This window comes from Lepisosteus oculatus, chromosome 14 (assembly GCF_040954835.1).
Source record: "Lepisosteus oculatus isolate fLepOcu1 chromosome 14, fLepOcu1.hap2, whole genome shotgun sequence".
NCBI classification, from domain to species: domain Eukaryota; kingdom Metazoa; phylum Chordata; class Actinopteri; order Semionotiformes; family Lepisosteidae; genus Lepisosteus; species Lepisosteus oculatus.
The window spans coordinates 45,723,337-45,742,731 of NC_090709.1; the positions used below are offsets into that span (position 1 = coordinate 45,723,337).

Genomic DNA, 19,395 nt, shown 5'->3' on the forward strand with positions numbered 1-19,395 from the left:
AAAGCAGGAAGCGCTGCGACATGCACTGTGCAGATCCCGCCACACTAAGAGGTGAGTGGGTCTGTTCGATGCACAAAGAACGCTTTGAGAAGCGTCAAAGGCAAGTCATTCCGAGTTGGTCGTTTGTGTTTTCCGTTCAGACGCGAAATGCTGAAATGATCTCTCGGCTCCTCGGTTGTCATTTCTGCTCCGTAAAGGAATCACAGCACGCGTCGGCTTCCAGCACGGTGGGTCGGGACACGATGCCGGGGGTCGGAGAGAGCGATGTCTTCCTCGTTAGTATAGGACCTGTCACCTGTCCCCACCTGTCACGCGGGAGACTGGGGTGCATCAGGACGCGCCTTGAAGTGAAAGCAGGATGCGCTGTGCAGATCCCGCCACACTAAGAGGTGGGTCCAGTGGGTCTGTTCGATCACAGCGCTAGGCGAATCCCCAATCCCCTTTTGTGCCTGGCGACAAAAGATGTCTGTTTCCGCCCGGTTTCGAACCGGGGACCTTTCGCGTGTGAGGCGAACGTGATAACCACTACACTACGGAAACGGTGGTAAGACGTGCCCAGCGGCCCAGCGCTGAGCTTCGCCAATGCGATTTAGCTGCTTCCAGTGCCTTTATTGGAGTGCGCTGATGGACCGTGCTCTCTCTCCAGAGACCAGCACGCCTGTCATGGACGGAGCAGGAAAGGCGGCGCCACATTCTACAGCCCTCTCCACGCAATCGACGAAATCGGGCTACTGAAGTGGAGAAAATCGCCTCTCCAGAAAGTGCAAATATCATCTTGGAGACTATAAATCCTATTGCCGAAGGTCAGCCCTGTCTACCAGAGTAACCCTCCCACAGCGATGATCAGCTCGTCTCACACGCGAGAAGTTTCGGTTGGAAACAAGCGCCCCCTCTTCTCGCACGTTTTGCACGTTCGAGTAGTTTTAATGCGGCTCTTTCGTACACGGTGCTGATCTTTTGGAAAGCAGGAGGCAAAACCGAGTCGAACCGCCTGGGTGAAAACCAGGAACCCTAACCGCTAGACTATATGGCAGCGAACAACCATGCTGTTCACGGCATCAAGCAAGCAAACTACATAAATATGAGAAAACACGCAAGAGAGTTGTCACTCAGAGTGTCGAAGGGTCGATGTATACTGGGGCTCAGTTGAAATGCAACGTCAGGACTTTTCCGAATTATGTCACACGAAGAGAGCACAGCCCTTTCCGCCCTGCCGCGTGTGTCTTGGTAACTCGCTGTGATCGTATAGTGGTCAGTACTTTGCGTTGTGGCCGCAACAACCCCGGTTCGAATCCGGGTCACGGCAGAATAGGGGCGTCTGCTTTTACTACTCGCGCGAATGAAGGCAAAAAAAAAGCCAATCGACGTGAACGAACGGCGCTTTACAGAGGAGTACTGCCTGACTGGATCGTTGATGAACGACAGAGGCCACTCCGACCTCTTCTCGGTTTTCTTCAATGACTTACTAAGGATCTTCTTCACATTCGCCCATGCAGGGGAAGCCAGTTACACCAAAGCAAACGCAGGAAAGTGCATTTCAAGCAGAGACCAGGAGGGACTTGTTTACACCGAGAGTGGGCGGAGAATGGAACAATGCGCCCAGCCCTGTTGCTGGAGCCGATTCTTGATGAGCTCTTGGGCTCACTAAGAGGCCCCCGCTGGATGCTAATCTTTCTGTTGTTCTTGCAGGTCCTGCGCTGCTTTTGAGCCGACAGAGCTCGACCTGGTCTGTCGGCACAGCCCAATTGCAAATGATCGGCTCCGCGTACAGAAGGAACGTGCGTTTGGTACAAGAGTGCACGAAGGCACCGGAAATACATTGGGAACAAATGACCGGTCGCTCAAGACCTCTGTGAAGTACAGGAGCGTGCAAAACGAGGCTGTTTCCACCCGGTCTCGAACCGGGGACCTTTCGCGTGTTAGGCGAACGTGATAGCCGCTACACTACGGAAACCTGTAGGGACTGCTGCTGGTGTCTCGCTTGCGTTTCGGGCTGAGAAAGGGACGCGTCACTTTAGGCAGGTGGCGCTGGAGAGAGGAACAAAGGGCGCGATGAAACAAAATGCCGAAACCCGGGATCGAACCAGGGACCTTTAGATCTTCAGTCTAACGCTCTCCCAACTGAGCTATTTCGGCAGTGCGCAAAGCCCACAGCCACCTGCTCCAGCCTTCCTGTGTTGTGGCATGAGCGCACCAAGAGTAGCGGGAGAGTGTTGCAGGAACGTCACTCAGAAGGAAAGCCACCCAGCTGCGCCCTCTGAGCTCTGTCCAGCGCATCTTCCTCGCATGGACTCCTGCCTGCGACGGGCAGGAAACAATTAGCAAGAACAGAACGACACCCCATGGGTGTCTCATGACCGCACCTTAGGTTGTGACACGTGCAGGTGTGAGGGGTTGCCGGGCTACTTTGGAGCAGAGCTTGGGCGGAGGGGGGGCGGGAAAGCAGACAAAGAGGTGACACCTCAAGGTCTGCACGATCACAGCTCTCCGCCGCCCCAGGCTTCCGCTCGATAAGCTACTGGACACACCCGCCCCTCCTCACACAGACCGTGGAAAAGCCCCCGAGTGGGAGGGCTCGCTCTTCCTCCCAGGAGCTCTTGGACACGACGCCCAGACAGGGCGCGGGGAGCCGCCGCCTGCAAACACGGCTCCAGGCAGGACTCCACTCCGCAGGAGCCGCAGAGCAGAGGAGATGAGGGCAGCTTAGCTCCTGTGCAGAGACCTGAGCTGTTGTTGCTGTGGATGCTGTCTTTTCTGCACTCGGGGTAGGAGTGAATGTTGAGTTGCACTTAGAAATGAAGCAGAGCACTTCAACGGCACGGGTGTGTGTGTGTGTGCGCCCTGGTGATTCTGGGAGACAGATCGAACCTGGGCTAAAAGAGAGGGGGCTTAGCCCTCTTCCATTTGCTAGTTCAAAGTTGTACAACCCCTTTGTATCTGCTAGGCGGCGCAGTCGTCGTGCACAAAGAACACTTTGAAAAGCGTCAAAGGCAAGTCATTCCGAGTTGGTCGTTTGTGTTTTCCGTTCAGACGCGAAATGCTGACATGATCTCTCGGCTCCTCGGTTGTCATTTCTGCTCCGTAAAGGGATCACAGCACGCGTCGGCTTCCAGCATGCTGGGTCGGGACACGATGCCGGGGGTTGGAGAGAGCGATGTCTTCCTCGTTAGTATAGTGGCAAGTATCCCCGCCTGTCACGCGGGAGACCGGGGTTCGATTCCCCGACGGGGAGTAGCTTTTCTTTCACCTCCTTAGAGAAATGACTGCCTTTCACTTCTCTGTTTTCTTTCACAGCGTCGTGCACCTTTTCATTGCTCTCGCTTTCAGAGCCTCCGCACGGCAGTCGACTCGACATCAGGAAGCACATTGAAGTGAAAGCAGGAAGCGCTGCGACATGCACTGTGCAGATCCCGCCACACTAAGAGGTGAGTGGGTCTGTTCGATGCACAAAGAACGCTTTGAGAAGCGTCAAAGGCAAGTCATTCCGAGTTGGTCGTTTGTGTTTTCCGTTCAGACGCGAAATGCTGAAATGATCTCTCGGCTCCTCGGTTGTCATTTCTGCTCCGTAAAGGAATCACAGCACGCGTCGGCTTCCAGCACGGTGGGTCGGGACACGATGCCGGGGGTCGGAGAGAGCGATGTCTTCCTCGTTAGTATAGGACCTGTCACCTGTCCCCACCTGTCACGCGGGAGACTGGGGTGCATCAGGACGCGCCTTGAAGTGAAAGCAGGATGCGCTGTGACATGCACTGTGCAGATCCCGCCACACTAAGAGGTGGGTCCAGTGGGTCTGTTCGATCACAGCGCTAGGCGAATCCCCAATCCCCTTTTGTGCCTGGCGACAAAAGATGTCTGTTTCCGCCCGGTTTCGAACCGGGGACCTTTCGCGTGTGAGGCGAACGTGATAACCACCACACTACGGAAACGGTGGTAAGACGTGCCCAGCGGCCCAGCGCTGAGCTTCGCCAATGCGATTTAGCTGCTTCCAGTGCCTTTATTGGAGTGCGCTGATGGACCGTGCTCTCTCTCCAGAGACCAGCACGCCTGTCATGGACGGAGCAGGAAAGGCGGCGCCACATTCTACAGCCCTCTCCACGCAATCGACGAAATCGGGCTACTGAAGTGGAGAAAATCGCCTCTCCAGAAAGTGCAAATATCATCTTGGAGACTATAAATCCTATTGCCGAAGGTCAGCCCTGTCTACCAGAGTAACCCTCCCACAGCGATGATCAGCTCGTCTCACACGCGAGAAGTTTCGGTTGGAAACAAGCGCCCCCTCTTCTCGCACGTTTTGCACGTTCGAGTAGTTTTAATGCGGCTCTTTCGTACACGGTGCTGATCTTTTGGAAAGCAGGAGGCAAAACCGAGTCGAACCGCCTGGGTGAAAACCAGGAACCCTAACCGCTAGACTATATGGCAGCGAACAACCATGCTGTTCACGGCATCAAGCAAGCAAACTACATAAATATGAGAAAACACGCAAGAGAGTTGTCACTCAGAGTGTCGAAGGGTCGATGTATACTGGGGCTCAGTTGAAATGCAACGTCAGGACTTTTCCGAATTATGTCACACGAAGAGAGCACAGCCCTTTCCGCCCTGCCGCGTGTGTCTCGGTAACTCGCTGTGATCGTATAGTGGTCAGTACTTTGCGTTGTGGCCGCAACAACCCCGGTTCGAATCCGGGTCACGGCAGATTAGGGGCGTCTGCTTTTACTACTCGCACGAATGAAGGCAAAAAAAAGCCAATCGACGTGAACGAACGGCGCTTTACAGAGGAGTACTGCCTGACTGGATCGTTGATGAACGACAGAGGCCACTCCGACCTCTTCTCGGTTTTCTTCAATGACTTACTAAGGATCTTCTTCACATTCGCCCATGCAGGGGAAGCCAGTTACACCAAAGCAAACGCAGGAAAGTGCATTTCAAGCAGAGACCAGGAGGGACTTGTTTACACCGAGAGTGGGCGGAGAATGGAACAATGCGCCCAGCCCTGTTGCTGGAGCCGATTCTTGATGAGCTCTTGGGCTCACTAAGAGGCCCCCGCTGGATGCTAATCTTTCTGTTGTTCTTGCAGGTCCTGCGCTGCTTTTGAGCCGACAGAGCTCGACCTGGTCTGTCGGCACAGCCCAATTGCAAATGATCGGCTCCGCGTACAGAAGGAACGTGCGTTTGGTACAAGAGTGCACAAAGGCACCGGAAATACATTGGGAACAAATGACCGGTCGCTCAAGACCTCTGTGAAGTACAGGAGCGTGCAAAACGAGGCTGTTTCCGCCCGGTCTCGAACCGGGGACCTTTCGCGTGTTAGGCAAACGTGATAGCCGCTACACTACGGAAACCTGTAGGGACTGCTGCTGGTGTCTCGCTTGCGTTTCGGGCTGAGAAAGGGACGCGTCACTTTAGGCAGGTGGCGCTGGAGAGAGGAACAAAGGGCGCGATGAAACAAAATGCCGAAACCCGGGATCGAACCAGGGACCTTTAGATCTTCAGTCTAACGCTCTCCCAACTGAGCTATTTCGGCAGTGCGCAAAGCCCACAGCCACCTGCTCCAGCCTTCCTGTGTTGTGGCATGAGCGCACCAAGAGTAGCGGGAGAGTGTTGCAGGAACGTCACTCAGAAGGAAAGCCACCCAGCTGCGCCCTCTGAGCTCTGTCCAGCGCATCTTCCTCGCATGGACTCCTGCCTGCGACGGGCAGGAAACAATTAGCAAGAACAGAACGACACGCCATGGGTGTCTCATGACCGCACCTTAGGTTGTGACACGTGCAGGTGTGAGGGGTTGCCGGGCTACTTTGGAGCAGAGCTTGGGCGGAGGGGGGGCGGGAAAGCAGACAAAGAGGTGACACCTCAAGGTCTGCACGATCACAGCTCTCCGCCGCCCCAGGCTTCCGCTCGATAAGCTACTGGACACACCCGCCCCTCCTCACACAGACCGTGGAAAAGCCCCCGAGTGGGAGGGCTCGCTCTTCCTCCCAGGAGCTCTTGGACACGACGCCCAGACAGGGCGCGGGGAGCCGCCGCCTGCAAACACGGCTCCAGGCAGGACTCCACTCCGCAGGAGCCGCAGAGCAGAGGAGATGAGGGCAGCTTAGCTCCTGTGCAGAGACCTGAGCTGTTGTTGCTGTGGATGCTGTCTTTTCTGCACTCGGGGTAGGAGTGAATGTTGAGTTGCACTTAGAAATGAAGCAGAGCACTTCAACGGCACGGGTGTGTGTGTGTGTGCACCCTGGTGATTCTGGGAGACAGATCGAACCTGGGCTAAAAGAGAGGGGGCTTAGCCCTCTTCCATTTGCTAGTTCAAAGTTGTACAACCCCTTTGTATCTGCTAGGCGGCGCAGTCGTCGTGCACAAAGAACACTTTGAAAAGCGTCAAAGGCAAGTCATTCCGAGTTGGTCGTTTGTGTTTTCCGTTCAGACGCGAAATGCTGACATGATCTCTCGGCTCCTCGGTTGTCATTTCTGCTCCGTAAAGGGATCACAGCACGCGTCGGCTTCCAGCATGCTGGGTCGGGACACGATGCCGGGGGTTGGAGAGAGCGATGTCTTCCTCGTTAGTATAGTGGCAAGTATCCCCACCTGTCACGCGGGAGACCGGGGTTCGATTCCCCGACGGGGAGTAGCTTTTCTTTCACCTCCTTAGAGAAATGACTGCCTTTCACTTCTCTGTTTTCTTTCACAGCGTCGTGCACCTTTTCATTGCTCTCGCTTTCAGAGCCTCCGCACGGCAGTCGACTCGACATCAGGAAGCACATTGAAGTGAAAGCAGGAAGCGCTGCGACATGCACTGTGCAGATCCCGCCACACTAAGAGGTGAGTGGGTCTGTTCGATGCACAAAGAACGCTTTGAGAAGCGTCAAAGGCAAATCATTCCGAGTTGGTCGTTTGTGTTTTCCGTTCAGACGCGAAATGCTGAAATGATCTCTCGGCTCCTCGGTTGTCATTTCTGCTCCGTAAAGGAATCACAGCACGCGTCGGCTTCCAGCACGGTGGGTCGGGACACGATGCCGGGGGTCGGAGAGAGCGATGTCTTCCTCGTTAGTATAGGACCTGTCACCTGTCCCCACCTGTCACGCGGGAGACTGGGGTGCATCAGGACGCGCCTTGAAGTGAAAGCAGGATGCGCTGTGACATGCACTGTGCAGATCCCGCCACACTAAGAGGTGGGTCCAGTGGGTCTGTTCGATCACAGCGCTAGGCGAATCCCCAATCCCCTTTTGTGCCTGGCGACAAAAGATGTCTGTTTCCGCCCGGTTTCGAACCGGGGACCTTTCGCGTGTGAGGCGAACGTGATAACCACTACACTACGGAAACGGTGGTAAGACGTGCCCAGCGGCCCAGCGCTGAGCTTCGCCAATGCGATTTAGCTGCTTCCAGTGCCTTTATTGGAGTGCGCTGATGGACCGTGCTCTCTCTCCAGAGACCAGCACGCCTGTCATGGACGGAGCAGGAAAGGCGGCGCCACATTCTACAGCCCTCTCCACGCAATCGACGAAATCGGGCTACTGAAGTGGAGAAAATCGCCTCTCCAGAAAGTGCAAATATCATCTTGGAGACTATAAATCCTATTGCCGAAGGTCAGCCCTGTCTACCAGAGTAACCCTCCCACAGCGATGATCAGCTCGTCTCACACGCGAGAAGTTTCGGTTGGAAACAAGCGCCCCCTCTTCTCGCACGTTTTGCACGTTCGAGTAGTTTTAATGCGGCTCTTTCGTACACGGTGCTGATCTTTTGGAAAGCAGGAGGCAAAACCGAGTCGAACCGCCTGGGTGAAAACCAGGAACCCTAACCGCTAGACTATATGGCAGCGAACAACCATGCTGTTCACGGCATCAAGCAAGCAAACTACATAAATATGAGAAAACACGCAAGAGAGTTGTCACTCAGAGTGTCGAAGGGTCGATGTATACTGGGGCTCAGTTGAAATGCAACGTCAGGACTTTTCCGAATTATGTCACACGAAGAGAGCACAGCCCTTTCCGCCCTGCCGCGTGTGTCTCGGTAACTCGCTGTGATCGTATAGTGGTCAGTACTTTGCGTTGTGGCCGCAACAACCCCGGTTCGAATCCGGGTCACGGCAGAATAGGGGCGTCTGCTTTTACTACTCGCGCGAATGAAGGCAAAAAAAAGCCAATCGACGTGAACGAACGGCGCTTTACAGAGGAGTACTGCCTGACTGGATCGTTGATGAACGACAGAGGCCACTCCGACCTCTTCTCGGTTTTCTTCAATGACTTACTAAGGATCTTCTTCACATTCGCCCATGCAGGGGAAGCCAGTTACACCAAAGCAAACGCAGGAAAGTGCATTTCAAGCAGAGACCAGGAGGGACTTGTTTACACCGAGAGTGGGCGGAGAATGGAACAATGCGCCCAGCCCTGTTGCTGGAGCCGATTCTTGATGAGCTCTTGGGCTCACTAAGAGGCCCCCGCTGGATGCTAATCTTTCTGTTGTTCTTGCAGGTCCTGCGCTGCTTTTGAGCCGACAGAGCTCGACCTGGTCTGTCGGCACAGCCCAATTGCAAATGATCGGCTCCGCGTACAGAAGGAACGTGCGTTTGGTACAAGAGTGCACGAAGGCACCGGAAATACATTGGGAACAAATGACCGGTCGCTCAAGACCTCTGTGAAGTACAGGAGCGTGCAAAACGAGGCTGTTTCCGCCCGGTCTCGAACCGGGGACCTTTCGCGTGTTAGGCGAACGTGATAGCCGCTACACTACGGAAACCTGTAGGGACTGCTGCTGGTGTCTCGCTTGCGTTTCGGGCTGAGAAAGGGACGCGTCACTTTAGGCAGGTGGCGCTGGAGAGAGGAACAAAGGGCGCGATGAAACAAAATGCCGAAACCCGGGATCTTTAGATCTTCAGTCTAACGCTCTCCCAACTGAGCTATTTCGGCAGTGCGCAAAGCCCACAGCCACCTGCTCCAGCCTTCCTGTGTTGTGGCATGAGCGCACCAAGAGTAGCGGGAGAGTGTTGCAGGAACGTCACTCAGAAGGAAAGCCACCCAGCTGCGCCCTCTGAGCTCTGTCCAGCGCATCTTCCTCGCATGGACTCCTGCCTGCGACGGGCAGGAAACAATTAGCAAGAACAGAACGACACGCCATGGGTGTCTCATGACCGCACCTTAGGTTGTGACACGTGCAGGTGTGAGGGGTTGCCGGGCTACTTTGGAGCAGAGCTTGGGCGGAGGGGGGGCGGGAAAGCAGACAAAGAGGTGACACCTCAAGGTCTGCACGATCACAGCTCTCCGCCGCCCCAGGCTTCCGCTCGATAAGCTACTGGACACACCCGCCCCTCCTCACACAGACCGTGGAAAAGCCCCCGAGTGGGAGGGCTCGCTCTTCCTCCCAGGAGCTCTTGGACACGACGCCCAGACAGGGCGCGGGGAGCCGCCGCCTGCAAACACGGCTCCAGGCAGGACTCCACTCCGCAGGAGCCGCAGAGCAGAGGAGATGAGGGCAGCTTAGCTCCTGTGCAGAGACCTGAGCTGTTGTTGCTGTGGATGCTGTCTTTTCTGCACTCGGGGTAGGAGTGAATGTTGAGTTGCACTTAGAAATGAAGCAGAGCACTTCAACGGCACGGGTGTGTGTGTGTGTGCGCCCTGGTGATTCTGGGAGACAGATCGAACCTGGGCTAAAAGAGAGGGGGCTTAGCCCTCTTCCATTTGCTAGTTCAAAGTTGTACAACCCCTTTGTATCTGCTAGGCGGCGCAGTCGTCGTGCACAAAGAACACTTTGAAAAGCGTCAAAGGCAAGTCATTCCGAGTTGGTCGTTTGTGTTTTCCGTTCAGACGCGAAATGCTGACATGATCTCTCGGCTCCTCGGTTGTCATTTCTGCTCCGTAAAGGGATCACAGCACGCGTCGGCTTCCAGCATGCTGGGTCGGGACACGATGCCGGGGGTTGGAGAGAGCGATGTCTTCCTCGTTAGTATAGTGGCAAGTATCCCCGCCTGTCACGCGGGAGACCGGGGTTCGATTCCCCGACGGGGAGTAGCTTTTCTTTCACCTCCTTAGAGAAATGACTGCCTTTCACTTCTCTGTTTTCTTTCACAGCGTCGTGCACCTTTTCATTGCTCTCGCTTTCAGAGCCTCCGCACGGCAGTCGACTCGACATCAGGAAGCACATTGAAGTGAAAGCAGGAAGCGCTGCGACATGCACTGTGCAGATCCCGCCACACTAAGAGGTGAGTGGGTCTGTTCGATGCACAAAGAACGCTTTGAGAAGCGTCAAAGGCAAGTCATTCCGAGTTGGTCGTTTGTGTTTTCCGTTCAGACGCGAAATGCTGAAATGATCTCTCGGCTCCTCGGTTGTCATTTCTGCTCCGTAAAGGAATCACAGCACGCGTCGGCTTCCAGCACGGTGGGTCGGGACACGATGCCGGGGGTCGGAGAGAGCGATGTCTTCCTCGTTAGTATAGGACCTGTCACCTGTCCCCACCTGTCACGCGGGAGACTGGGGTGCATCAGGACGCGCCTTGAAGTGAAAGCAGGATGCGCTGTGACATGCACTGTGCAGATCCCGCCACACTAAGAGGTGGGTCCAGTGGGTCTGTTCGATCACAGCGCTAGGCGAATCCCCAATCCCCTTTTGTGCCTGGCGACAAAAGATGTCTGTTTCCGCCCGGTTTCGAACCGGGGACCTTTCGCGTGTGAGGCGAACGTGATAACCACTACACTACGGAAACGGTGGTAAGACGTGCCCAGCGGCCCAGCGCTGAGCTTCGCCAATGCGATTTAGCTGCTTCCAGTGCCTTTATTGGAGTGCGCTGATGGACCGTGCTCTCTCTCCAGAGACCAGCACGCCTGTCATGGACGGAGCAGGAAAGGCGGCGCCACATTCTACAGCCCTCTCCACGCAATCGACGAAATCGGGCTACTGAAGTGGAGAAAATCGCCTCTCCAGAAAGTGCAAATATCATCTTGGAGACTATAAATCCTATTGCCGAAGGTCAGCCCTGTCTACCAGAGTAACCCTCCCACAGCGATGATCAGCTCGTCTCACACGCGAGAAGTTTCGGTTGGAAACAAGCGCCCCCTCTTCTCGCACGTTTTGCACGTTCGAGTAGTTTTAATGCAGCTCTTTCGTACACGGTGCTGATCTTTTGGAAAGCAGGAGGCAAAACCGAGTCGAACCGCCTGGGTGAAAACCAGGAACCCTAACCGCTAGACTATATGGCAGCGAACAACCATGCTGTTCACGGCATCAAGCAAGCAAACTACATAAATATGAGAAAACACGCAAGAGAGTTGTCACTCAGAGTGTCGAAGGGTCGATGTATACTGGGGCTCAGTTGAAATGCAACGTCAGGACTTTTCCGAATTATGTCACACGAAGAGAGCACAGCCCTTTCCGCCCTGCCGCGTGTGTCTCGGTAACTCGCTGTGATCGTATAGTGGTCAGTACTTTGCGTTGTGGCCGCAACAACCCCGGTTCGAATCCGGGTCATGGCAGAATAGGGGTGTCTGCTTTTACTACTCGCGCGAATGAAGGCAAAAAAAAGCCAATCGACGTGAACGAACGGCGCTTTACAAAGGAGTACTGCCTGACTGGATCGTTGATGAACGACAGAGGCCACTCCGACCTCTTCTCGGTTTTCTTCAATGACTTACTAAGGATCTTCTTCACATTCGCCCATGCAGGGGAAGCCAGTTACACCAAAGCAAACGCAGGAAAGTGCATTTCAAGCAGAGACCAGGAGGGACTTGTTTACACCGAGAGTGGGCGGAGAATGGAACAATGCGCCCAGCCCTGTTGCTGGAGCCGATTCTTGATGAGCTCTTGGGCTCACTAAGAGGCCCCCGCTGGATGCTAATCTTTCTGTTGTTCTTGCAGGTCCTGCGCTGCTTTTGAGCCGACAGAGCTCGACCTGGTCTGTCGGCACAGCCCAATTGCAAATGATCGGCTCCGCGTACAGAAGGAACGTGCGTTTGGTACAAGAGTGCACGAAGGCACCGGAAATACATTGGGAACAAATGACCGGTCGCTCAAGACCTCTGTGAAGTACAGGAGCGTGCAAAACGAGGCTGTTTCCGCCCGGTCTCGAACCGGGGACCTTTCGCGTGTTAGGCGAACGTGATAGCCGCTACACTACGGAAACCTGTAGGGACTGCTGCTGGTGTCTCGCTTGCGTTTCGGGCTGAGAAAGGGACGCGTCACTTTAGGCAGGTGGCGCTGGAGAGAGGAACAAAGGGCGCGATGAAACAAAATGCCGAAACCCGGGATCGAACCAGGGACCTTTAGATCTTCAGTCTAACGCTCGCCCAACTGAGCTATTTCGGCAGTGCGCAAAGCCCACAGCCACCTGCTCCAGCCTTCCTGTGTTGTGGCATGAGTGCACCAAGAGTAGCGGGAGAGTGTTGCAGGAACGTCACTCAGAAGGAAAGCCACCCAGCTGCGCCCTCTGAGCTCTGTCCAGCGCATCTTCCTCGCATGGACTCCTGCCTGCGACGGGCAGGAAACAATTAGCAAGAACAGAACGACACGCCATGGGTGTCTCATGACCGCACCTTAGGTTGTGACACGTGCAGGTGTGAGGGGTTGCCGGGCTACTTTGGAGCAGAGCTTGGGCGGAGGGGGGGCGGGAAAGCAGACAAAGAGGTGACACCTCAAGGTCTGCACGATCACAGCTCTCCGCCGCCCCAGGCTTCCGCTCGATAAGCTACTGGACACACCCGCCCCTCCTCACACAGACCGTGGAAAAGCCCCCGAGTGGGAGGGCTCGCTCTTCCTCCCAGGAGCTCTTGGACACGACGCCCAGACAGGGCGCGGGGAGCCGCCGCCTGCAAACACGGCTCCAGGCAGGACTCCACTCCGCAGGAGCCGCAGAGCAGAGGAGATGAGGGCAGCTTAGCTCCTGTGCAGAGACCTGAGCTGTTGTTGCTGTGGATGCTGTCTTTTCTGCACTCGGGGTAGGAGTGAATGTTGAGTTGCACTTAGAAATGAAGCAGAGCACTTCAACGGCACGGGTGTGTGTGTGTGTGCGCCCTGGTGATTCTGGGAGACAGATCGAACCTGGGCTAAAAGAGAGGGGGCTTAGCCCTCTTCCATTTGCTAGTTCAAAGTTGTACAACCCCTTTGTATCTGCTAGGCGGCGCAGTCGTCGTGCACAAAGAACACTTTGAAAAGCGTCAAAGGCAAGTCATTCCGAGTTGGTCGTTTGTGTTTTCCGTTCAGACGCGAAATGCTGACATGATCTCTCGGCTCCTCGGTTGTCATTTCTGCTCCGTAAAGGGATCACAGCACGCGTCGGCTTCCAGCATGCTGGGTCGGGACACGATGCCGGGGGTTGGAGAGAGCAATGTCTTCCTCGTTAGTATAGTGGCAAGTATCCCCGCCTGTCACGTGGGAGACCGGGGTTCGATTCCCCGACGGGGAGTAGCTTTTCTTTCACCTCCTTAGAGAAATGACTGCCTTTCACTTCTCTGTTTTCTTTCACAGCGTCGTGCACCTTTTCATTGCTCTCGCTTTCAGAGCCTCCGCACGGCAGTCGACTCGACATCAGGAAGCACATTGAAGTGAAAGCAGGAAGCGCTGCGACATGCACTGTGCAGATCCCGCCACACTAAGAGGTGAGTGGGTCTGTTCGATGCACAAAGAACGCTTTGAGAAGCGTCAAAGGCAAGTCATTCCGAGTTGGTCGTTTGTGTTTTCCGTTCAGACGCGAAATGCTGAAATGATCTCTCGGCTCCTCGGTTGTCATTTCTGCTCCGTAAAGGAATCACAGCACGCGTCGGCTTCCAGCACGGTGGGTCGGGACACGATGCCGGGGGTCGGAGAGAGCGATGTCTTCCTCGTTAGTATAGGACCTGTCACCTGTCCCCACCTGTCACGCGGGAGACTGGGGTGCATCAGGACGCGCCTTGAAGTGAAAGCAGGATGCGCTGTGCAGATCCCGCCACACTAAGAGGTGGGTCCAGTGGGTCTGTTCGATCACAGCGCTAGGCGAATCCCCAATCCCCTTTTGTGCCTGGCGACAAAAGATGTCTGTTTCCGCCCGGTTTCGAACCGGGGACCTTTCGCGTGTGAGGCGAACGTGATAACCACTATACTACGGAAACGGTGGTAAGACGTGCCCAGCGGCCCAGCGCTGAGCTTCGCCAATGCGATTTAGCTGCTTCCAGTGCCTTTATTGGAGTGCGCTGATGGACCGTGCTCTCTCTCCAGAGACCAGCACGCCTGTCATGGACGGAGCAGGAAAGGCGGCGCCACATTCTACAGCCCTCTCCACGCAATCGACGAAATCGGGCTACTGAAGTGGAGAAAATCGCCTCTCCAGAAAGTGCAAATATCATCTTGGAGACTATAAATCCTATTGCCGAAGGTCAGCCCTGTCTACCAGAGTAACCCTCCCACAGCGATGATCAGCTCGTCTCACACGCGAGAAGTTTCGGTTGGAAACAAGCGCCCCCTCTTCTCGCACGTTTTGCACGTTCGAGTAGTTTTAATGCGGCTCTTTCGTACACGGTGCTGATCTTTTGGAAAGCAGGAGGCAAAACCGAGTCGAACCGCCTGGGTGAAAACCAGGAACCCTAACCGCTAGACTATATGGCAGCGAACAACCATGCTGTTCACGGCATCAAGCAAGCAAACTACATAAATATGAGAAAACACGCAAGAGAGTTGTCACTCAGAGTGTCGAAGGGTCGATGTATACTGGGGCTCAGTTGAAATGCAACGTCAGGACTTTTCCGAATTATGTCACACGAAGAGAGCACAGCCCTTTCCGCCCTGCCGCGTGTGTCTCGGTAACTCGCTGTGATCGTATAGTGGTCAGTACTTTGCGTTGTGGCCGCAACAACCCCGGTTCGAATCCGGGTCACGGCAGAATAGGGGCGTCTGCTTTTACTACTCGCGCGAATGAAGGCAAAAAAAAAGCCAATCGACGTGAACGAACGGCGCTTTACAGAGGAGTACTGCCTGACTGGATCGTTGATGAACGACAGAGGCCACTCCGACCTCTTCTCGGTTTTCTTCAATGACTTACTAAGGATCTTCTTCACATTCGCCCATGCAGGGGAAGCCAGTTACACCAAAGCAAACGCAGGAAAGTGCATTTCAAGCAGAGACCAGGAGGGACTTGTTTACACCGAGAGTGGGCGGAGAATGGAACAATGCGCCCAGCCCTGTTGCTGGAGCCGATTCTTGATGAGCTCTTGGGCTCACTAAGAGGCCCCCGCTGGATGCTAATCTTTCTGTTGTTCTTGCAGGTCCTGCGCTGCTTTTGAGCCGACAGAGCTCGACCTGGTCTGTCGGCACAGCCCAATTGCAAATGATCGGCTCCGCGTACAGAAGGAACGTGCGTTTGGTACAAGAGTGCACGAAGGCACCGGAAATACATTGGGAACAAATGACCGGTCGCTCAAGACCTCTGTGAAGTACAGGAGCGTGCAAAACGAGGCTGTTTCCGCCCGGTCTCGAACCGGGGACCTTTCGCGTGTTAGGCGAACGTGATAGCCGCTACACTACGGAAACCTGTAGGGACTGCTGCTGGTGTCTCGCTTGCGTTTCGGGCTGAGAAAGGGACGCGTCACTTTAGGCAGGTGGCGCTGGAGAGAGGAACAAAGGGCGCGATGAAACAAAATGCCGAAACCCGGGATCGAACCAGGGACCTTTAGATCTTCAGTCTAACGCTCTCCCAACTGAGCTATTTCGGCAGTGCGCAAAGCCCACAGCCACCTGCTCCAGCCTTCCTGTGTTGTGGCATGAGCGCACCAAGAGTAGCGGGAGAGTGTTGCAGGAACGTCACTCAGAAGGAAAGCCACCCAGCTGCGCCCTCTGAGCTCTGTCCAGCGCATCTTCCTCGCATGGACTCCTGCCTGCGACGGGCAGGAAACAATTAGCAAGAACAGAACGACACCCCATGGGTGTCTCATGACCGCACCTTAGGTTGTGACACGTGCAGGTGTGAGGGGTTGCCGGGCTACTTTGGAGCAGAGCTTGGGCGGAGGGGGGGCGGGAAAGCAGACAAAGAGGTGACACCTCAAGGTCTGCACGATCACAGCTCTCCGCCGCCCCAGGCTTCCGCTCGATAAGCTACTGGACACACCCGCCCCTCCTCACACAGACCGTGGAAAAGCCCCCGAGTGGGAGGGCTCGCTCTTCCTCCCAGGAGCTCTTGGACACGACGCCCAGACAGGGCGCGGGGAGCCGCCGCCTGCAAACACGGCTCCAGGCAGGACTCCACTCCGCAGGAGCCGCAGAGCAGAGGAGATGAGGGCAGCTTAGCTCCTGTGCAGAGACCTGAGCTGTTGTTGCTGTGGATGCTGTCTTTTCTGCACTCGGGGTAGGAGTGAATGTTGAGTTGCACTTAGAAATGAAGCAGAGCACTTCAACGGCACGGGTGTGTGTGTGTGTGCGCCCTGGTGATTCTGGGAGACAGATCGAACCTGGGCTAAAAGAGAGGGGGCTTAGCCCTCTTCCATTTGCTAGTTCAAAGTTGTACAACCCCTTTGTATCTGCTAGGCGGCGCAGTCGTCGTGCACAAAGAACACTTTGAAAAGCGTCAAAGGCAAGTCATTCCGAGTTGGTCGTTTGTGTTTTCCGTTCAGACGCGAAATGCTGACATGATCTCTCGGCTCCTCGGTTGTCATTTCTGCTCCGTAAAGGGATCACAGCACGCGTCGGCTTCCAGCATGCTGGGTCGGGACACGATGCCGGGGGTTGGAGAGAGCGATGTCTTCCTCGTTAGTATAGTGGCAAGTATCCCCGCCTGTCACGCGGGAGACCGGGGTTCGATTCCCCGACGGGGAGTAGCTTTTCTTTCACCTCCTTAGAGAAATGACTGCCTTTCACTTCTCTGTTTTCTTTCACAGCGTCGTGCACCTTTTCATTGCTCTCGCTTTCAGAGCCTCCGCACGGCAGTCGACTCGACATCAGGAAGCACATTGAAGTGAAAGCAGGAAGCGCTGCGACATGCACTGTGCAGATCCCGCCACACTAAGAGGTGAGTGGGTCTGTTCGATGCACAAAGAACGCTTTGAGAAGCGTCAAAGGCAAGTCATTCCGAGTTGGTCGTTTGTGTTTTCCGTTCAGACGCGAAATGCTGAAATGATCTCTCGGCTCCTCGGTTGTCATTTCTGCTCCGTAAAGGAATCACAGCACGCGTCGGCTTCCAGCACGGTGGGTCGGGACACGATGCCGGGGGTCGGAGAGAGCGATGTCTTCCTCGTTAGTATAGGACCTGTCACCTGTCCCCACCTGTCACGCGGGAGACTGGGGTGCATCAGGACGCGCCTTGAAGTGAAAGCAGGATGCGCTGTGACATGCACTGTGCAGATCCCGCCACACTAAGAGGTGGGTCCAGTGGGTCTGTTCGATCACAGCGCTAGGCGAATCCCCAATCCCCTTTTGTGCCTGGCGACAAAAGATGTCTGTTTCCGCCCGGTTTCGAACCGGGGACCTTTCGCGTGTGAGGCGAACGTGATAACCACTACACTACGGAAACGGTGGTAAGACGTGCCCAGCGGCCCAGCGCTGAGCTTCGCCAATGCGATTTAGCTGCTTCCAGTGCCTTTATTGGAGTGCGCTGATGGACCGTGCTCTCTCTCCAGAGACCAGCACGCCTGTCATGGACGGAGCAGGAAAGGCGGCGCCACATTCTACAGCCCTCTCCACGCAATCGACGAAATCGGGCTACTGAAGTGGAGAAAATCGCCTCTCCAGAAAGTGCAAATATCATCTTGGAGACTATAAATCCTATTGCCGAAGGTCAGCCCTGTCTACCAGAGTAACCCTCCCACAGCGATGATCAGCTCGTCTCACACGCGAGAAGTTTCGGTTGGAAACAAGCGCCCCCTCTTCTCGCACGTTTTGCACGTTCGAGTAGTTTTAATGCGGCTCTTTCGTACACGGTGCTGATCTTTTGGAAAGCAGGAGGCAAAACCGAGTCGAACCGCCTGGGTGAAAACCAGGAACCCTAACCGCTAGACTATATGGCAGCGAACAACCATGCTGTTCACGGCATCAAGCAAGCAAACTACATAAATATGAGAAAACACGCAAGAGAGTTGTCACTCAGAGTGTCGAAGGGTCGATGTATACTGGGGCTCAGTTGAAATGCAACGTCAGGACTTTTCCGAATTATGTCACACGAAGAGAGCACAGCCCTTTCCGCCCTGCCGCGTGTGTCTCGGTAACTCGCTGTGATCGTATAGTGGTCAGTACTTTGCGTTGTGGCCGCAACAACCCCGGTTCGAATCCGGGTCACGGCAGAATAGGGGCGTCTGCTTTTACTACTCGCGCGAATGAAGGCAAAAAAAAGCCAATCGACGTGAACGAACGGCGCTTTACAGAGGAGTACTGCCTGACTGGATCGTTGATGAACGACAGAGGCCACTCCGACCTCTTCTCGGTTTTCTTCAATGACTTACTAAGGATCTTCTTCACATTCGCCCATGCAGGGGAAGCCAGTTACACCAAAGCAAACGCAGGAAAGTGCATTTCAAGCAGAGACCAGGAGGGACTTGTTTACACCGAGAGTGGGCGGAGAATGGAACAATGCGCCCAGCCCTGTTGCTGGAGCCGATTCTTGATGAGCTCTTGGGCTCACTAAGAGGCCCCCGCTGGATGCTAATCTTTCTGTTGTTCTTGCAGGTCCTGCGCTGCTTTTGAGCCGACAGAGCTCGACCTGGTCTGTCGGCACAGCCCAATTGCAAATGATCGGCTCCGCGTACAGAAGGAACGTGCGTTTGGTACAAGAGTGCACGAAGGCACCGGAAATACATTGGGAACAAATGACCGGTCGCTCAAGACCTCTGTGAAGTACAGGAGCGTGCAAAACGAGGCTGTTTCCGCCCGGTCTCGAACCGGGGACCTTTCGCGTGTTAGGCGAACGTGATAGCCGCTACACTACGGAAACCTGTAGGGACTGCTGCTGGTGTCTCGCTTGCGTTTCGGGCTGAGAAAGGGACGCGTCACTTTAGGCAGGTGGCGCTGGAGAGAGGAACAAAGGGCGCGATGAAACAAAATGCCGAAACCCGGGACCTTTAGATCTTCAGTCTAACGCTCTCCCAACTGAGCTATTTCGGCAGTGCGCAAAGCCCACAGCCACCTGCTCCAGCCTTCCTGTGTTGTGGCATGAGCGCACCAAGAGTAGCGGGAGAGTGTTGCAGGAACGTCACTCAGAAGGAAAGCCACCCAGCTGCGCCCTCTGAGCTCTGTCCAGCGCATCTTCCTCGCATGGACTCCTGCCTGCGACGGGCAGGAAACAATTAGCAAGAACAGAACGACACGCCATGGGTGTCTCATGACCGCACCTTAGGTTGTGACACGTGCAGGTGTGAGGGGTTGCCGGGCTACTTTGGAGCAGAGCTTGGGCGGAGGGGGGGCGGGAAAGCAGACAAAGAGGTGACACCTCAAGGTCTGCACGATCACAGCTCTCCGCCGCCCCAGGCTTCC

At 55.2% G+C, this 19,395-nt stretch overlaps 26 non-coding genes across 26 annotated transcripts; 10 read left to right on the plus strand and 16 right to left on the minus strand.

Moving 5' to 3' along the window:
• Window positions 1–467: 467 nt before the first annotated feature.
• trnav-cac (transfer RNA valine (anticodon CAC)) lies at window positions 468–540 on the minus strand. The gene has a single exon. It is a non-coding gene; the product is annotated as a tRNA-Val (tRNA).
• Window positions 541–1,234: 694 nt separating this feature from the next.
• trnah-gug (transfer RNA histidin (anticodon GUG)) lies at window positions 1,235–1,306 on the plus strand. The gene has a single exon. It is a non-coding gene; the product is annotated as a tRNA-His (tRNA).
• Window positions 1,307–1,881: 575 nt separating this feature from the next.
• On the minus strand, window positions 1,882–1,954 carry trnav-aac (transfer RNA valine (anticodon AAC)). Its single transcript has one exon. It is a non-coding gene; the product is annotated as a tRNA-Val (tRNA).
• A 109-nt stretch (window positions 1,955–2,063) lies between these two features.
• trnaf-gaa (transfer RNA phenylalanine (anticodon GAA)) lies at window positions 2,064–2,136 on the minus strand. Its single transcript has one exon. It is a non-coding gene; the product is annotated as a tRNA-Phe (tRNA).
• A 1,024-nt stretch (window positions 2,137–3,160) lies between these two features.
• Window positions 3,161–3,232, plus strand: trnad-guc (transfer RNA aspartic acid (anticodon GUC)). The gene has a single exon. It is a non-coding gene; the product is annotated as a tRNA-Asp (tRNA).
• A 621-nt stretch (window positions 3,233–3,853) lies between these two features.
• trnav-cac (transfer RNA valine (anticodon CAC)) lies at window positions 3,854–3,926 on the minus strand. Its single transcript has one exon. It is a non-coding gene; the product is annotated as a tRNA-Val (tRNA).
• Window positions 3,927–4,620: 694 nt separating this feature from the next.
• Window positions 4,621–4,692, plus strand: trnah-gug (transfer RNA histidin (anticodon GUG)). Its single transcript has one exon. It is a non-coding gene; the product is annotated as a tRNA-His (tRNA).
• A 574-nt stretch (window positions 4,693–5,266) lies between these two features.
• trnav-aac (transfer RNA valine (anticodon AAC)) lies at window positions 5,267–5,339 on the minus strand. The gene has a single exon. It is a non-coding gene; the product is annotated as a tRNA-Val (tRNA).
• Window positions 5,340–5,448: 109 nt separating this feature from the next.
• Window positions 5,449–5,521, minus strand: trnaf-gaa (transfer RNA phenylalanine (anticodon GAA)). The gene has a single exon. It is a non-coding gene; the product is annotated as a tRNA-Phe (tRNA).
• Window positions 5,522–6,545: 1,024 nt separating this feature from the next.
• Window positions 6,546–6,617, plus strand: trnad-guc (transfer RNA aspartic acid (anticodon GUC)). Its single transcript has one exon. It is a non-coding gene; the product is annotated as a tRNA-Asp (tRNA).
• Window positions 6,618–7,238: 621 nt separating this feature from the next.
• On the minus strand, window positions 7,239–7,311 carry trnav-cac (transfer RNA valine (anticodon CAC)). The gene has a single exon. It is a non-coding gene; the product is annotated as a tRNA-Val (tRNA).
• Window positions 7,312–8,005: 694 nt separating this feature from the next.
• trnah-gug (transfer RNA histidin (anticodon GUG)) lies at window positions 8,006–8,077 on the plus strand. Its single transcript has one exon. It is a non-coding gene; the product is annotated as a tRNA-His (tRNA).
• A 574-nt stretch (window positions 8,078–8,651) lies between these two features.
• Window positions 8,652–8,724, minus strand: trnav-aac (transfer RNA valine (anticodon AAC)). Its single transcript has one exon. It is a non-coding gene; the product is annotated as a tRNA-Val (tRNA).
• A 1,194-nt stretch (window positions 8,725–9,918) lies between these two features.
• Window positions 9,919–9,990, plus strand: trnad-guc (transfer RNA aspartic acid (anticodon GUC)). Its single transcript has one exon. It is a non-coding gene; the product is annotated as a tRNA-Asp (tRNA).
• A 621-nt stretch (window positions 9,991–10,611) lies between these two features.
• trnav-cac (transfer RNA valine (anticodon CAC)) lies at window positions 10,612–10,684 on the minus strand. Its single transcript has one exon. It is a non-coding gene; the product is annotated as a tRNA-Val (tRNA).
• A 1,340-nt stretch (window positions 10,685–12,024) lies between these two features.
• trnav-aac (transfer RNA valine (anticodon AAC)) lies at window positions 12,025–12,097 on the minus strand. Its single transcript has one exon. It is a non-coding gene; the product is annotated as a tRNA-Val (tRNA).
• A 109-nt stretch (window positions 12,098–12,206) lies between these two features.
• On the minus strand, window positions 12,207–12,279 carry trnaf-gaa (transfer RNA phenylalanine (anticodon GAA)). The gene has a single exon. It is a non-coding gene; the product is annotated as a tRNA-Phe (tRNA).
• Window positions 12,280–13,303: 1,024 nt separating this feature from the next.
• Window positions 13,304–13,375, plus strand: trnad-guc (transfer RNA aspartic acid (anticodon GUC)). The gene has a single exon. It is a non-coding gene; the product is annotated as a tRNA-Asp (tRNA).
• Window positions 13,376–13,984: 609 nt separating this feature from the next.
• trnav-cac (transfer RNA valine (anticodon CAC)) lies at window positions 13,985–14,057 on the minus strand. Its single transcript has one exon. It is a non-coding gene; the product is annotated as a tRNA-Val (tRNA).
• A 694-nt stretch (window positions 14,058–14,751) lies between these two features.
• On the plus strand, window positions 14,752–14,823 carry trnah-gug (transfer RNA histidin (anticodon GUG)). The gene has a single exon. It is a non-coding gene; the product is annotated as a tRNA-His (tRNA).
• Window positions 14,824–15,398: 575 nt separating this feature from the next.
• On the minus strand, window positions 15,399–15,471 carry trnav-aac (transfer RNA valine (anticodon AAC)). Its single transcript has one exon. It is a non-coding gene; the product is annotated as a tRNA-Val (tRNA).
• Window positions 15,472–15,580: 109 nt separating this feature from the next.
• Window positions 15,581–15,653, minus strand: trnaf-gaa (transfer RNA phenylalanine (anticodon GAA)). The gene has a single exon. It is a non-coding gene; the product is annotated as a tRNA-Phe (tRNA).
• Window positions 15,654–16,677: 1,024 nt separating this feature from the next.
• Window positions 16,678–16,749, plus strand: trnad-guc (transfer RNA aspartic acid (anticodon GUC)). Its single transcript has one exon. It is a non-coding gene; the product is annotated as a tRNA-Asp (tRNA).
• A 621-nt stretch (window positions 16,750–17,370) lies between these two features.
• On the minus strand, window positions 17,371–17,443 carry trnav-cac (transfer RNA valine (anticodon CAC)). The gene has a single exon. It is a non-coding gene; the product is annotated as a tRNA-Val (tRNA).
• Window positions 17,444–18,137: 694 nt separating this feature from the next.
• trnah-gug (transfer RNA histidin (anticodon GUG)) lies at window positions 18,138–18,209 on the plus strand. Its single transcript has one exon. It is a non-coding gene; the product is annotated as a tRNA-His (tRNA).
• A 574-nt stretch (window positions 18,210–18,783) lies between these two features.
• trnav-aac (transfer RNA valine (anticodon AAC)) lies at window positions 18,784–18,856 on the minus strand. Its single transcript has one exon. It is a non-coding gene; the product is annotated as a tRNA-Val (tRNA).
• Window positions 18,857–19,395: the final 539 nt, after the last annotated feature.